The sequence below is a fragment of the Haliotis rufescens genome, unplaced genomic scaffold (genome assembly GCF_023055435.1).
Source record: "Haliotis rufescens isolate VD_foot unplaced genomic scaffold, xgHalRufe1.0.p SCAF_34, whole genome shotgun sequence".
Taxonomy (NCBI): Eukaryota; Metazoa; Mollusca; class Gastropoda; order Lepetellida; family Haliotidae; genus Haliotis; species Haliotis rufescens.
In genome coordinates, this window is record NW_025964046.1 from 4,384,411 (window position 1) to 4,400,809 (window position 16,399).

Sequence of the window (16,399 nt, forward strand, 5' to 3'; positions counted from 1 at the left end):
CAGCAATATCACGGCGGGGGACACCAGAAATGGGCTTCGCACATTGTACCATGTCGGGAATCGACCCGGGTCTTCGGCTTGACGAGCGAACGCTTTAACCACTAGGCTACCCGACCGCCTCCATACGGGACAGAACATTTCATTACTGGAAGGTATTTTCATCGAACACTTCTCAAAGCCACAATCAATATGATTCTTATCCGTAACCTCAACTACAAGAGAGTCATCCCTGCCAAAGTTTGGGCGGGGAATATAGAAACGGGCTTTGTTCGTTCGTAAAGGTTTCCTATCCGAAGCATGACGTTCAATATCTCTTTATAAAACTTTGAAGTGGTGCTTTATTATATTAATTATGATCTGGCAATGATTCCCATGGCGACCAGATGTACAATTAAACATTCAGTATGTTGTTCTGGATTTGTCCGACAGGACAATATATTTCTCATTTCACGGTGCAGCAGGATACAGTAATTATCAACGCATCTTCCCGAGGCAAGGGAGTTAACTGACTATAACAGTCCACTTTTCCCTCTTGACGAACTAGGCCTGAATTTCGTGGCTCGATCGTAGTGCCACCAGTGGCTATTACGAGTGATGTCCCTTCTATGTCAATCATATTAACCAATCAGATTCTACCTCCTATACCACTTGCATTTGCTTCAAACAAAAGTCGTTATGTTGTTTATGAATCGGATGTCGACTTCGTTACGCGATTTTGATTGGACACGTAAGTCCAGCCAAAATATAACTCCATAATTCCAGCCCAGTCCGGCAAAAGTGGAAACTGGACTTTAATAATCAGTTATCTCCCTTGCCGTGGGAAGATGATATAAATGAGTCTTTAGCTGTGTAAACAGATAATACTTTACGAACAGCCCTTAGGAATTCCGGGTTAGAAATTGTCCATCCCAAGCTATGGTTGTTTAAAATGCGACATATTGGATGCCAGTAATCCGGTCTGAACCTGACAATGCAGTGATTATTATGAGCAATGATGACACGCAATCGTCACCAAACCTCGCCATCCCGTCCATTAAGACCTCTAAATACCAACATAGGATATTGGGGACGTATTTTAACCGGTAACTCCCGCCAGGAATGTTATCTGAAACCAAATTAAACTCCCGAGCAGAACGTATACACTTGATAATTGGATTTGACCATAAACTTAAAACGTTATCAAAACGTTACTAGGTTGGAGGTCTACTGTCTGTGAACTCGTCATCGTCATCGAATATCTGATTCTACTTGTTTCATTGTCAGTAAACTTCAAACATGGCTGTATCCTTTCATTTGCAAGGCAGTTTACAATGTGCTGCCCAACACGATGTACCAGCAGTCTGAAGGAGTTTGAATAAAACATGCAATTAAAACATTCAAATAGAACTTGTAATTAAAACCTGAAATTAAAACATGTAATTAAAACATGCAATTAAAACATGCAATTAAAACATGCAATTAAAACATGCAATTAAAACACGCAATTAAAACAATGCAGTTAAAAACGGAGTGAGTGAGAAAGGTAACGCCGCTATCAAACAGGACTAGTTACATGGGTGTGTTTCAGCTGGATGTAGGGTGTGTCAGCTTGATGTAGGGTGTGTCAGCTTGATGTAGGGTGTGTCAGCTTGATGTAGGGCGTGTCGGCTTGATGTAGGGCGTGTCAGCTTGACGTAGGGTGAGTCAGCTTGATGCCGGGTGTGTCAGCTTGATGTAGGGTGTGTCAGCTTGATGTAGGGTGTGTCAGCTTGATGTAGAGTGTGTCAGCTTGATGTAGGGTGTGTCAGCTTGATGTAGGGTGTGTCAGTTTGATGTAGGGTGTGTCAGTTTGATGTAGGGTGTGTCAGCTCGATGTAGGGTGTGTCAGCTTGATGTAGGGTGTGTCAGCTTGATGTAGGGTGTGTCAGCTTGATGTAGGGTGTGTCAGCATGATGTAAGGTGTGTCAGCTTGATGTAGGGCGTGTCAGCATTATGTAGGGCGTGTCAGCTTGATGTAGGGTGTGTCAGCATGATGTAGGGTGTGTCAGCTTGATGCAGGGCGTGTCAGCCTGATGTAGGGTGTGTCAGCTTGATGTAGGGTGTGTCAGCTTGATGTTGGGTGTGTCAGCTTGATGTAGGGTGTGTCAGCTTGATGTAGGGTGTGTCAGCTTGATGTAGGGTGTGTCAGCATGATGATGTAAGGTGTGTCAGCTTGATGTAGGGCGTGTCAGCATTATGTAGGGCGTGTCAGCTTGATGTAGGGTGTGTCAGCATGATGTAGGGTGTGTCAGCTTGATGTTGGGTGTGTCAGCTTGATGTAGGGTGTGTCAGCTTGATGTAGGGTTTGTCAGCTTGATGTAGGGTATGTCAGCTTGATGTAGGGTGTGTCAGTTTGATGTAGGGTGTGTCAGCTCGATGTAGGGTGTGTCAGCTTGATGTAGGGTGTGTCAGCTTGATGTAGGGTGTGTCAGCTTGATGTAGGGTGTGTCAGCATGATGTAAGGTGTGTCAGCTTGATGTAGGGCGTGTCAGCATTATGTAGGGCGTGTCAGCTTGATGTAGGGTGTGTCAGCATGATGTAGGGTGTGTCAGCTTGATGCAGGGCGTGTCAGCCTGATGTAGGGTGTGTCAGCTTGATGTAGGGTGTGTCAGCTTGATGTAGGGTGTGTCAGCTTGATGTAGGGTGTGTCAACTTGATGTAGAGTGTGTCAGCTTGATGTAGGGTGTGTCAACTTGATGTAGGGTGTGTCAGCTTGATGTAGGGTGTGTCAGCTTGATGTAGAGTGTGTCAGCTTGATGTAGGGCGTGTCAGCTTGATGTAGGGTGTGTCAGCTTGATGTAGGGTGTGTCAGCTTGGTGTAGGGCGTGTCAGCTTGATGTAGGGCGTGTCAGCTTGATGTAGGGTGTGTCAGCTTGATGTAGGGTGTGTCAGCTTGATGTAGGGTGTGTCAGCTTGATGTAGGGTGTGTCAGCTTGATGTAGGGCGTGTCAGCTTGATGTAGGGTGTGTGTTATCTCGATGTAGGGCGTGTCAGCTTGATGTAGGGTGTGTCAGCTTGATGTAGGGTGTGTCAGCTTGATGTAGGGCGTGTCAGCTTGATGTAGGGTGTGTCAGCTTGATGTAGAGTGTGTCAGCTTGATGTAGGGTGTGTCAGCTTGTTGTAGAGTGTGTCAGCTTGATGTAGGGTGTGTCAGATTGATGTAGGGTGTGTCAGCTTGATGCAGGGTGTGTCAGCTTGATGTAGGGTGTGTCAGATTGATGTAGGGTGTGTCAGCCTGATGTAGGGGGAATGAGTGAGTCAGTTCTGTTTAACAGTATTCCAGTTCACGGCGTGTTTAACGTGGGAGGAAAGCCCGAAGCGATGCAGGTTTGTTTTTTTCCCATTTGATAAAACCACAAGCACAGGTGTGTACTGACAAACCTAAATACGCCAGAGCCAATATAAGGCGATCAAAAGTTATGCACTTAAAACGGATATGTAGATGGATAGTTAATATAACGCTCTCCCCTCGCAAGAAAATACTTAATAGGGCCATAAAAGTCTTGTTTCTCAGCCACTCAATTCACTTTGACATAAATTCGTATTATATTATTGATACACATAGGAGTACTACGGTCCCCAGTCTTGGTCATACCCTGCGGTGTTGGAGGTTTGTGACTCATATACACATCTTTATGTCTCACTGTGCAAGTAATGTTATCTGAACACGGATGATCTCACTCAATGCTTGATATAGATGCACGGGGTATGCAGCGACGCCCGCATTCCCGCCCCCGGGTGAATGCATGTTGAAGTTATTTTTATTAACGTGGTTTCACACTGTACTTATTGGGGCAATCGAACCCGGACATTCGGCAAAAGGGGCATAATCCATGGGCGGATACAGAGGGGGAGGGGGGGTGGAGGGGGGGGGGGGGGGGGGGTTGTCCCCTTTTTATTTCGAAAAAAATCTTTATTTCTGTATAAATTACCACCAAAGACTATCAATAGATCTTAATTGTGCACCCCCCACCCCCCCCACCCCCCCCCCCCCCCCCGTCCCTTTTAAAAAAATCTGTATCCGCCCATGTAATCACATATCAGGCAGGTCACAAGACGATACCAAGCGAGTCTCTTTTGATTCAGCTCTTAATATGAAAACGAGTTTTGTTTTTGATGTGTTTGTTCGTTTGTTGTTAAATGCCGCACTCAGCAATATTCCAGCTACATGACGGCGGTCTGTAAATAATCGAGTCTGGACCAGTCAATCCGGTGATAGACATCATTAGAAACGATCTACGCAATTCGGATACGATGACATCAACTCAGCGAGCCTGACCACCTCATCCCGTTCGTCTCCTCCTACGAGAAGCATGGGTTTGCTGAAGACCAATTCTACGACGGCACAAGTGTTTACGGATTTTGCTATGTGTGTGTGTGTGTTGGGGGGGGGGGGGGGGGGGGGGGGATGTGTGTGTGTGTGTGGGTGTGGGGGGGGGGGGGGGGGTCCGAGGCACAGATAAACTATAGTGAGTGAGTTGATTATTTTAAGTCACATCGGCAATATTTCAGCCATAACGTGACGAGGAAAATGCAATGCAACAAATTAGTCTGATCAATAGTCTGAGCTAGTGTGCAGTGAGGTGATCTTGATATCAACAAACAGTATGTCTGGGACATGGGAAGTTATCGATGCGACCTTAAACATTGACTCCCTCACTCCATGAACAAACAATTAAGCTTGACATGCATTTCATACCATCGACACCACCCCATAACATTCCACTCATCTGACCTCATCCAACAGACATATTTAAGGTTATTTGCTCGTAGAGTATGTAAATAAAAAAGCTGGATTTGCTGTTTATTGGAGATAAATTAATTACAAATCTACGAGTCTATTTTTTGTTTCTGAGAACATTATTGACGGGATGCCATCAATCTCTCTGTCAGGTTAAATCGGTGGACAAGCATTGTTATACAGATAGCATCGTACTAGGATTTGGGTACGTATCATACGACTAACGCTTAACTGTGACCGAGGTCATTATTCCAAGGGCAAATACACCATTAAATTTTGAATTTAATTATCTCTGCATAAACATCGACGTGGGGGACATCAATGTGTAGTGGCTTTGTAATGATGGGTATTAAACATACTCTTCAATAAAAGAAACGCAACAGTCGTAAAATCGTACATATGTGACAGAATATTGCCGACATCCTTACAAAGTAATACCACAAAAGTATTGGTCATATCTGCACGGATTGGGATTGATTTGTGTGGAAAGAATGAGGTACAGTGAACTACGGATATAACGAACGCAAAGGGACCGCTAATTTTAGTTCGTTATAACCATAGTTCGTTATAAGCATATATACAGCATAACTACAGCAAATAGTCGGGACAAAAAAGTGAGTTCGCTTTATCCGTCAGTTCGTTATAAGCGTGTTCGTTATAACCGTAGTTTACTGTACTGTGGAAATTGGGGGAAAAGATGGAACAATCGCAAAAACACAACCATGTGAGAGCCTGGCGCCGAAACGCACCAACATGACATGCACATGCAACATCACTTGTTGGACCATAAAAAGCGTTGTTTTTTTATTTGCCATCAAAATCTTACAGCCAGGGAACGGCGAATACTTGCCGCGACTGACAGCTAAAGCTTGTGCCGAAATGTAATAATTTTATTACATTAAGGGTTGTAAATACAGATATTTTGTTTACATTTAGGGTTATCACTATGAAATAATACTTATCGAACAGTCATGAAACTTCGCAGGTTTAATTGATCTTTACTTTGTCAATATGCGAAAATTACTAGTCAGTTTTCGGTTCCCTCTCTACAACGACCACCTGTTTGCTATGAGCAGGTTTCATATTCGAAGTTATATCGTCTGATTATTTACCCATTTCCATCAAACTTACTGCAGTAAAAAGTCGTAGCTTGCCATACTCTATAAGGTAAAGGGGCGGTCGGGTAGCCTAGTGGTTAAAGCGTTCGCGTCACGCCGAAGACCCGGGTTCGATTCCCGACATGGGTACAATGTGTGAAGCCCATTTCTGGTGTCCCCCGTCGTGATATTGCTGGGATATTGCTAAAAGCGGCGTAAAATCATACTCACTCACTCACTCTATAAGGTGACCTCGTTCCAGTCAATTTCCTAAAACCATAGCGTCGGAACTGTCGAGTCCTGTAATATATTATACCTAAATACCAAATTTGACCGAAATATCGACCAATCTTCTCTGCAGAGGCTGCTTTTTCGTTGCCATGGGAACAAGGTAGTATCGTAAATAAAGTCATATTGTATAGAGTCCTTAGATACACCTATGTTCCAAGATTGAAACACAATCGTCTTAATAGCTTGTTAGTAAAGACCACTAAAGGAAAACCTGTAAATAACAACCAGGTGGTTGCTGTTGAAAGGTTGATGGAATATGAAGGGTGCTATGCACGTTAACAATGGTTCTACTACTTATAGTTTCCAAGAAAATGCGCATAATTGAAGAATTTATTATGAATAATAATAGGAAACCGAGCGAAAACAAACAATTATGTAAAAATAGCAAAAAGTACCGTCCTGTCGAACTTTGTTTATGAGATATTTTACAATAGAAGGCGATATGTTCAATATTAACCCTTTATGTAAACATAACTATTTTTACATTAACGGTTGCGGGCGCTACTCTTAATGTAATTTGTTTTACATTAGGAATTAACACATAATCCTCAATGCAAAAATATTTATATGTATATATTTAAATGTATTAATAATAATCTGAACTTCGAAATATTCATCCAAATCATTTTGAACACAAAAGAATATTCTAAGCGTGTACTCTCCGGCGCCGTTCAATCGACATACTCCAGTGTATATAGTTATCTGTTATCAGGCCTAGCGGGTGTGATTGTATCAACCTCAGCACACCCTCATTACCGTCGTCGTATGCAACCATCCTTCAAGGGAGATTAGCACGCCTGATAACAATATAACCCCAAGAAACGTTCTTTATAAAAATTATGTCCTGTTTTTTTTATAATATTCTTGTATAACGTCTGTTGTTCGTTCAACTCCGGGGATCTCTGGGAAGAATTTTTATAGCAGAATAATCATTCAGTCAGAGCTTCTGGAAATAGATATTTTTCTCGGAGAAGACGGGACCATGTGTAGGGGGTATTATATTTGTGAGTTGTTTAAAGCCCTTTCAGAAATTTTAAGCAGATTAGTCAACCGTTCGGTGTGTGGGACATATTGTCTGTGTGTCGAATCTACATAATATACATGGATGAGGTGAGGTGAGGTGAGGTGAGGTGAGGTGAGGTGAGATGAAATGGGGTTTAACGTCGCGTCCAAGATTATTGCACTTATATAGCGACGTGCATGTACGTGTGTGTGGCTGCTTGTACTAGTCCGGACTGATGCCGATTTATAGTGCTAGCTCACTGAGATACCATGCCGCAGTTTAACATGAATACCCCACTCAGACACAGTATACTGACTCCGAGCCGACAAGTCCTTGTTTTAGCCCCTCAATGCCGAGCGCCAGACAGGGTAACAACAAGTACCATCTTTTAACGTCTTTTGGTATGATACCCCGGACCCCGGACCTTCCGCTCTCCGGGCGGACGCTCTACCACTAGACCACGGAGGCGGTCACGAAAGTGAACTGTAGTTACTCCGGGGCATGGGGGAGGGGGGATCTGGTTAGATTAGGCTCTGATACACGAGCCACAATACATCTAATCTGTGTGACTTGTTGAGTACACACTGATCCAGTGACCGGGGTAATAAAAGCACTTCGAGCATGCCCCTGTGTCGTGTGGAAATGTACACAATATATTAGCTTATTATTATTCAGTTGGGTTGGCTTTAGAGACAATCTCATAAAATCATATCTTAGTCCTACCGCTAAACAAAGATCTGAGGACATCCCATTGCGGGTCATGTCAGAACGACCTTTCATCTGACCAATCAGAGCATCGCTTATCAGATCATGAAAGTTTAGGTTGGAATGTAATTTTTGATCGTGTAACCTCGAAAAAAACACACACATGGTATTCCGAACGAAAGTTAGCTCGTTATGACTGTATTCATACAATCTAGACCATCTATTAGCCATTCCAGAATCTTCTGTTGTTCAGTTTTTAATTTTTTAATCGAGTGTATGTCAAAATATGTTTCGAAGCGTAGTCGCCAGTTTGAAACTCGTGCAGTAAAGCTCGATTAAGCTGCCTTCTGATTGGCTATTGTCGACTTCTTGTTAGTCATTCCATTGGTCGGTCAAAGTTCGCGAAAGGTTGGTCTGACATGACCCGTAGTGGGATGTCCTAAGATCTTTGTTTAGCGGTAAGGAGAATTAAGATCTGATTTTAATGAGATTGGTTTTAGAGAGTGAGTATAATTTTCCGCCGCTTTTAGAAATATTCCAGCAATGTTATTGCGGGGGATACCAGAACTGATAGATGATCTTTTTTATGCCGCTCCAAAATAAGCAATCATTGTCTGTCACCAGAAGGGACCGAATAATTATATTTCTCATTTTTTCAGTATTCTTTTGATATGCCTGAAACAAAGGTGTTTCTAATTTACGAGTCGACAATTTGCATAGCTCATGTGGATATTTCTTAGATTTTCTGATATATCTCCAATCTAGAATAGAACTGATTAAAGATATGAAGTTGCGTAATACGTGTGCACATTGCTGGCTATACCACTACTAGAGTGAGTGAGTGAGTTGGGTTTAACGCCGCTTTTAACAGTATTCCAGTTATATCACAGCGTGTCAACTTAATGTAGGAAGAAAACCCGAAGTGATGCAGGTCTCAGACGTTTACCACTTCGGTGAAAGCCACGAGCACGGGTATGGTGCTGACAAACCTAGAAACATAATCGGGGCGAACCGGGATTCGAACCCACAATCATAGGTTTCTGGCGTGCCCAAGGGACGCAACTCTGCACAGCGAATCGTTCAGTTCGTCAGTGCTGGACAGCACCGGTGCCACAGAACATCAGTGAGAATTTCGGGTACCTCGTGGGAATCACAAGATCCGACAATAATTTGGAGTGGGTGGTTGTATGGGTGATAACGTTGGTTGTGTGACGTTCAATGGACTGGATTTTTTTTGCAGAATTTCTCATGTCTTTTAGTGATTTAAACTGATCCATTCACATCATTTTCACCGTTATTTTGCCCTTTACGTCCAATGGAATGTGTTTCGTCGGATAATCGAGACTGGTACTGGTTATTATTTAAAATGTGGTGTTTTTATGATTAAAATAGTTACGTTAAATGCATAGCAGAGGCAACGACCATTTACAGCGACACATTTACTGTATGTTTAGGTGTATCGTTTCACTCTTTGCGGAGCCGAACATCATTGGGAACTCGGGTACCTCAGAACATCAGCGGGAACTCGGGTACCTCCGAACATCAGCGGGAACTCGGGTACCTCCGAACATCAGCGGGAACTCGGGTACCTCCGAACATCAGCGGGAACTCGGGTACCTCCGAACATCAGCGGGAACTCGGGTACCTCAGAAACTCAGTGGAAATTCCGGGTTCCTCAGAACCTCATTTGGAATTCCGGGTTCCTCAGAACCTCATTTGGAATTCTGGGTTCCTCAGAACCTCATTGGTAATTCCGGGTACCTCAGAACCTCATTGGTAATTCCGGGTACCTCAGAACCTCATTTGGAATTCCGGGTTCCTCAGAACCTCATTGGTAATTCCGCGTTCCTCAGAATCTCATTGGTAATTCCGCGTTCCTCAGAACCTCATTTTACCCGTGAAGATCCGGGGTAGAATAGGTCTTCAGCAACCCATGCTTGCCGTAAAGGGCGCCTATGTTGTCGTAAGAGGCGACTAACGGGATCGGGTGGTCAGGCTCGCTGACTTGGTTGATGCATGTCGTCGTATCCCAATTGCGTAGATCGATGCTAGAGGGGCGGTCGGGTAGCCAAGTGGTTAAAGCGTTCGCTCTTCACGCCGAAGACCCGGGTTCGATTCCCGACATGGGTACAATGTGTGAAGCCCATTTCTGGTGTCCCCCGCCGTGATATTGCTGGAATATTGCTAAAAGCGGCGTAAAACCATACTCACTCACTCACTAGATCGATGCTCATGATGACAATCACTGGAATGTCTGGCCCAGACTCGATTATTTACAGACCGCTGTCATATAGCTGGAATATTGCTGCGTGTGGCGTTAAACAACAAACGAACACACAAATCATAAGAGCCGACTAAAATGTCGAAGAGGCGGTTGTAATATTACTAGGCTGGTTGGGTGTCGTTATCTGGCGAAGACGTTTGACGTTGGTCATGATTATAATCACCGTAGAAAAGAAAACTGAACAGAAAGCTACCCCACCAAAGCAGTTCTACAATTCGAAATAGATCACTGGTCCTCGTGAACGCACATAATCTACTCAAAAGCATTTGAAGAACATCCGATTTTTTAGATGAGAAAAGTTCATCTGTCACGGCTGGTGGGTATTGCAAAACACAGCCTTCCAGTTGTGTGTGTTTTTTAACCTGGGAAGGTTGAGTGAGTTCCAGGCTGGAAGACCTACATTAACACGTGACCAAAAACAACGCCACTTTGAAGTTGCCTTTTTGTTATATCAGCCATAACTCGCAAGACGAACCATGTATTTCGTTGAATAACAAAACTATAAAAGTTAATTATCATTATCATTATTATTGTTATTTTAAAAAAGTAAAACGCCACTTGTATTTTTGTTAGTATTGTACATTTATTTATTTATTTATTTATTTATTTATTTATTTATTTATTTATTTATTTATTTATTTCACACTGGATTTCAACGTGTCTCATAAGCCTAATAAAACTGGATGTATAAGCTTTTGTTTTGAACTCATATTATGCCAAATGTTTTTACTATGACGGCTTGTGCGTGTGACTCAAAAATAAACATCTCTCTCTCTCTCTCTCTCTCTCTCTCTTTCTCTCTCTGTATGTCCGTCTCTCTCTCTGTCTGTTTGTCTGTCTGTCTGTCTGTCTCTCTCTCTCTCTCTCTCGCTCTCTCGCTTTCTCTCTCTCTCTGTGTGTATAATGCCTTGTTTATTTGTTTGTTTAACTATGCCTACAACCAAGCCTTTGATAAAGGGTGTCCGTCGGCACCTAAAGTCTCTGTCCTTGACAGGTCATCACGCGGTTTTCGAATCTTATTGTGCCGCAGGTTCTGAATGACGTCACACAAGAAACGGCGTCATAGCTGGAGATTATTGACGTCATAAGTGCATTTTTTCTGGAGGTCTAAAAATGATAAAGAAATTTAGAGTTATAAACACATTATTACACTCGCAGGTGTCGCATACTGATTTTACGAAACTATGCTCTCGCTCGGGGAAATACTAGAATTTTGACACTCGTTTCGTAAATTCAGTATGCGACACTTGCGAGTGTAATAATGCACCTTCAACAATCTATATATATATATGACATACCTCAGCTGAAAACACAATGTGAACCATGACTACGGTGTCATTTGGTACCTCATTAATGTCGTCATTATTGGAATTCTCAAAACGCTTTATCCAAAATGTAACAAATTTGAATACAGAATTGTAACAACGCTTTGGGAAAATTCAGGAATATGTCCGCAATATTATCGGCTGTGTAGCTTCATCTACAGCATCATCTACATCATCATCTACAGCATCATCTACAGCTTCATCTACAGCATCATCTACACCATCATCTACACCATCATCTACGGCATCATCTACAGCTTCATCTACAGCATCATCTACAGCATCATCTACACCATCATCTACAGCATCATCTACACCATCATCTACACCATCATCTACAGCTTCATCTACACCATCATCTACACCATCATCTACACCATCATCTACACCATCATCTACACCATCATCTACGGCATCATCTACAGCTTCATCTACAGCATCATCTACAGCATCATCTACACCATCATCTACAGCATCATCTACAGCATCATCTACACCATCATCTACAGCATCATCTACAGCAGCATCTACAGCTTCATCTACAGCAGCATCTACAGCATCATCTACACCATCACCTACACCATCATCTACAGCATCATCTACACCATCATCTACACCATCATCTACACCAGCATCTACAGCATCGTCTACACCATCATCTACAGCATCATCTACAGCATCATCTACACCATCATCTACACCATCATCTACACCAGCATCTACAGCAGCATCTACAGCAGCATCTACAGCTTCATCTACAGCTTCATCTACACCATCATCTACACCATCACCTACAGCATCATCTACACCATCATCTACAGCATCATCTACATCAGCATCTACAGCAGCATCTACAGCATCATCTACAGCTTCAGCTACAGCTTCATCTACACCATCACCTACAACATCATCTACAGCATCATCTACAGCATCATCTAAAGCGTCACCTACAGCATCAGCAACTCTGGCTCCCCTTAGGATTCAGAGGTAGAATCAATCCCCTGCAACCTGTTTGTTTGTTTGTTTGTTGTTTAACGCCGCACTCAGCAACACTCCAGCTATATGACGGCGGTCTGTAAATAATCGAGTCTGGGCCAGACAATCCAGTGATTGACATCATGAGCATCGATCCACGCAGTTGGAATCCAATGACATGCATCAACCAAGTCAGTGAGCCTGACCACCCGATCCCGTTAGTCGCCTCTAACGACAAGCATGGTCACCTTTTACAACAGAAATGGGTTGCTGAAGACCTATTCTACCCCTGAAACCTGGTAGCTCGAATATAGCTGAATGCGGTGTTACACAACAAACAAACACACGTGAACAAGGTGAACAAGGTGAACACGCCTGACGGATTGCCGTCTGGAGAAAACACAAACGCTTATTGTGGTAAATGTTTATTTTCGGTTTCGGTAATATTTCTTTTCCAGCAGTCATCCTAAAACGTTTCGCAGTCTGCAGGAAATGTTCGAGGTGAGAGTTCATGTATAAATACATATGGTTCTTTGTGTACAGAGTTGACATGAATCTTATATCAGATGAATTATCAATATATGTGAGGCGGTCGGGTAGCCTAGTGGTCAAAGCGTTCGCTCGTCACGCCGAAGACCCGGGTTCGATTCCCGACATGGGTACAATGTTAAGCCCATTTCTGATGTCGTGATATTGCTGGAATATTGTTAAAAGCGGCGTAAAACCATACTCACTCACTCACTTACTCACTATTAGTATATGTGAAATAATGTATCTAAGATTGAGATCATAACCCTCTAAACCTCGGTTTTAACGAATACAACAATATATCGTTAACTGTCTCCTGTCCGACCACCAACATCCTACCCCTGTAAAACTCGGTTATAACGAATACAAAACAATCTCGTTCACTGTCTCCTGTCCGAACACCAACATCCTAATCTTGTAAAACTCGGTTATAACGAATACAACAAAATATCGTTCACTGACCCATGTCTGACCACCAACACTCTACCCCTGTAAAACTCGGTTATAACGAATACAAAACAATCTCGTTCACTGTCTCCTGTCCGAACACCAACATCCTAATTTTGTAAAACTCGGTTATAACGAATACAACAAAATATCGTTCAATGTCTCCTGTCTTACCACCAACATCCTACCCCTGTAAAACTCGTTTGTGACGAATACAGTACAAAATCGGTCTCTGTCTCCTGTTTAACCACCAACACCACATCCCCATAAAACTCGGTTATAACGAATACAACATATCGATCACTGATACCTGTCTGACTTCCAACACCCTACCCCTATAAAACTCGGTTATAACGAATACAACACTACATCGGTCTCTGTCTCCTATTTAACCACCAACACCACATCCCCGTAAAACTCGGTTATAACGAATACAAAATATCGATCACTGATCCCTGTCTGACTTCAACACCCTACCCCTATAAAACTCGGTTATAACGAATACAACACAATATCGTTCACTGTTTCCTGTCTAACCACCAAGACCCACCCCCGTAAAACTCGGTTATAACGAATACAACACTATATCGGTCTCTGTCTCGTCTGACCACATACACTCCATCCCTGTAAAACTCGGTTATAACGAATACAGCACAATATCGTTCACTGTTTCCTGTCTAACCACCAAGACCCATCCCTGTAAAACCCGGTTATAACGAATACAACACTATATCGGTCTCTGTCTCGTCTGACCACATACACTCCATCCCTGTAAAACTCGGTTATAACGAATACAGCACAATATCGTTCACTGTTTCCTGTCTAACCACCAAGACCCATCCCTGTAAAACCCGGTTATAACGAATAGAGCCTAAGGATACCGTGTCCAAAATCTACAAAGTTGATGCGAATATTTAATATCATATTCTGATATCACGATGAATATTTAAAGAACTGACTTAAAATACCAAGTTGCTTTCGCCATGAAACAGTCAATTAATATCATTATTTTGTTTGGTTTATTTGGAATAACGACGTTGTACATGGTACACCGTTACCCTTGAAAGAAGCAAGTAGATGACGCAGCCACACACGCTCCTCTGTTGGAGTCGAAATACAGCGACGACACCGCACATTGTCTGCTATAGGCTATTCCGTTGGAGCAGGTTGTGAAGCCATGGCAAGTGGAGCATGAGTGATAGTCGCCGTTGGGACGACCGTTGCAGTTGTCCACGCACGTCGCTTGATCAATGCCTTCCTCTCGATTAGACGTCAGTGATTGACTAAAGCTCCTGAAAGACACCAATGATAATAGTAATAATACTACTACTAATAATAATAATAATTATTATAAAAATATAAAAAAAAATAAAAAAAATAATAATATCAACAACAACAATAACTCAAGTCCTTAATGAATTGCTGGTCAACTCAACTTGAGATGTATTCGCAGGGGTAGGTTGTGACTTCAGAACCCATTTCTATCAGAAGAGGAATATTTCAGGGCGATTCTTTTAGCCCTTTGCTTTTCTGTTTGTCACTAAATCCTTTAAGCTTTTTGCTCAGCAAAGAGGATGGTTATCATCCTGGACCTCCTCAGCACAGATCCCCAACACCCCTTACTCACCTCCTTTACATTGATGACCTTGAATGTATTGCCAATGGTGGATCTACACAGATTCTGCTTGTCGAGTCCTTTTCTAATGATATCGGCATGTCCTTTGGACTCGACAAATGCAACTTTCTTCATTTGAAACGTGGCAAGGTAGAAAAGGGAGGATCAGTCAGTTTACTTGGGGGAGGAGTTATTGAGTTATTGTGGAAGGTCAGGCCTACATGTACTTAGGGATGCAGATTAGGGACAAACTCCAGAATGCCCATATCAAGGAAAAACTTCAGGCAGAGTACAAATGTAGACATAAGAAAATCTGGAGTTCATAGCTGAACGCTCGCAATAAAGTCAAAGCCACAAATTCTTATGCTATACCCGTCCTTTCATATTCTTTTGGTGTTGTTGATTGGACGAAACACAAAATTCAGGGTCTTGACACCCTCACACGAAGAATCATGTCAGATAATAGATCCCACCACGCTCGCTCGTCCCTCAATCGCTTATATTTACCAATTATGATGGGAGGGCGTGGTTTGATTAACGTTGGGGGTCTTCATGATAGAGTTGTTTTGGGCACTTTTGCACCCATTTATTTGTCTGATGATCCTATTGTGAAGCGTGTCAAGACTCATGATGAAAACAAGGCATTCCACAGTTTTCGTAAACGAGCCAAGGATGTGGGACATTCACAATGTCAGTGGCAATATTGCTGATGGTTCTGTACTGCTGGACGGTACGGAAATGAGTGTCTACCAAGCGAAGTGTCAAATCCAGTTGGCCCAGACACAGTTTTTCAAGGAGAGGCTTTCTGAGAGACCACTGCATCGAGTTTATGTGCAGTGTGTTGAGAAGATCAGCAACCCTGCAGAGTCCTTCGCTTGGATGAAGTGGGCTTAACTGAAAAGTGAAACAGAAGGTTTTCTGTTTGCTGCTCAGGACCAGTCACTTCCCACTCGAAACCGTCAATGTGTGATTTTGCATCAAAATGTAAATATGAAATGTAGATTATGTAATGAATTTAATGAGACTGACCAACACATTGTCAGTGGATGTCCAGCTTTGGCACAAACACAGCATCTTAAGCGACATGATAGAGTGGTTCGATCATTTTATTACCGTCGTCGCCATGCTTGTGGTTTTGACACAGAGGTCCATCCATGGTACGACCCAGAATATGTAGAGGGCGTCATGGAAAATGATAAATACAAAATTCTTTGGAATAGACCCATATACATCCTCAGATGTATCCAGGCCAACAAACTTGATCTTGTCCTTTTTGATAAATCCAATGAAATCATTTATATCATTGAATTTTCTGTCCCTTTTGACACCAATGTGATTGACAAGATTCAGGAAAAACATGGCAAATATGC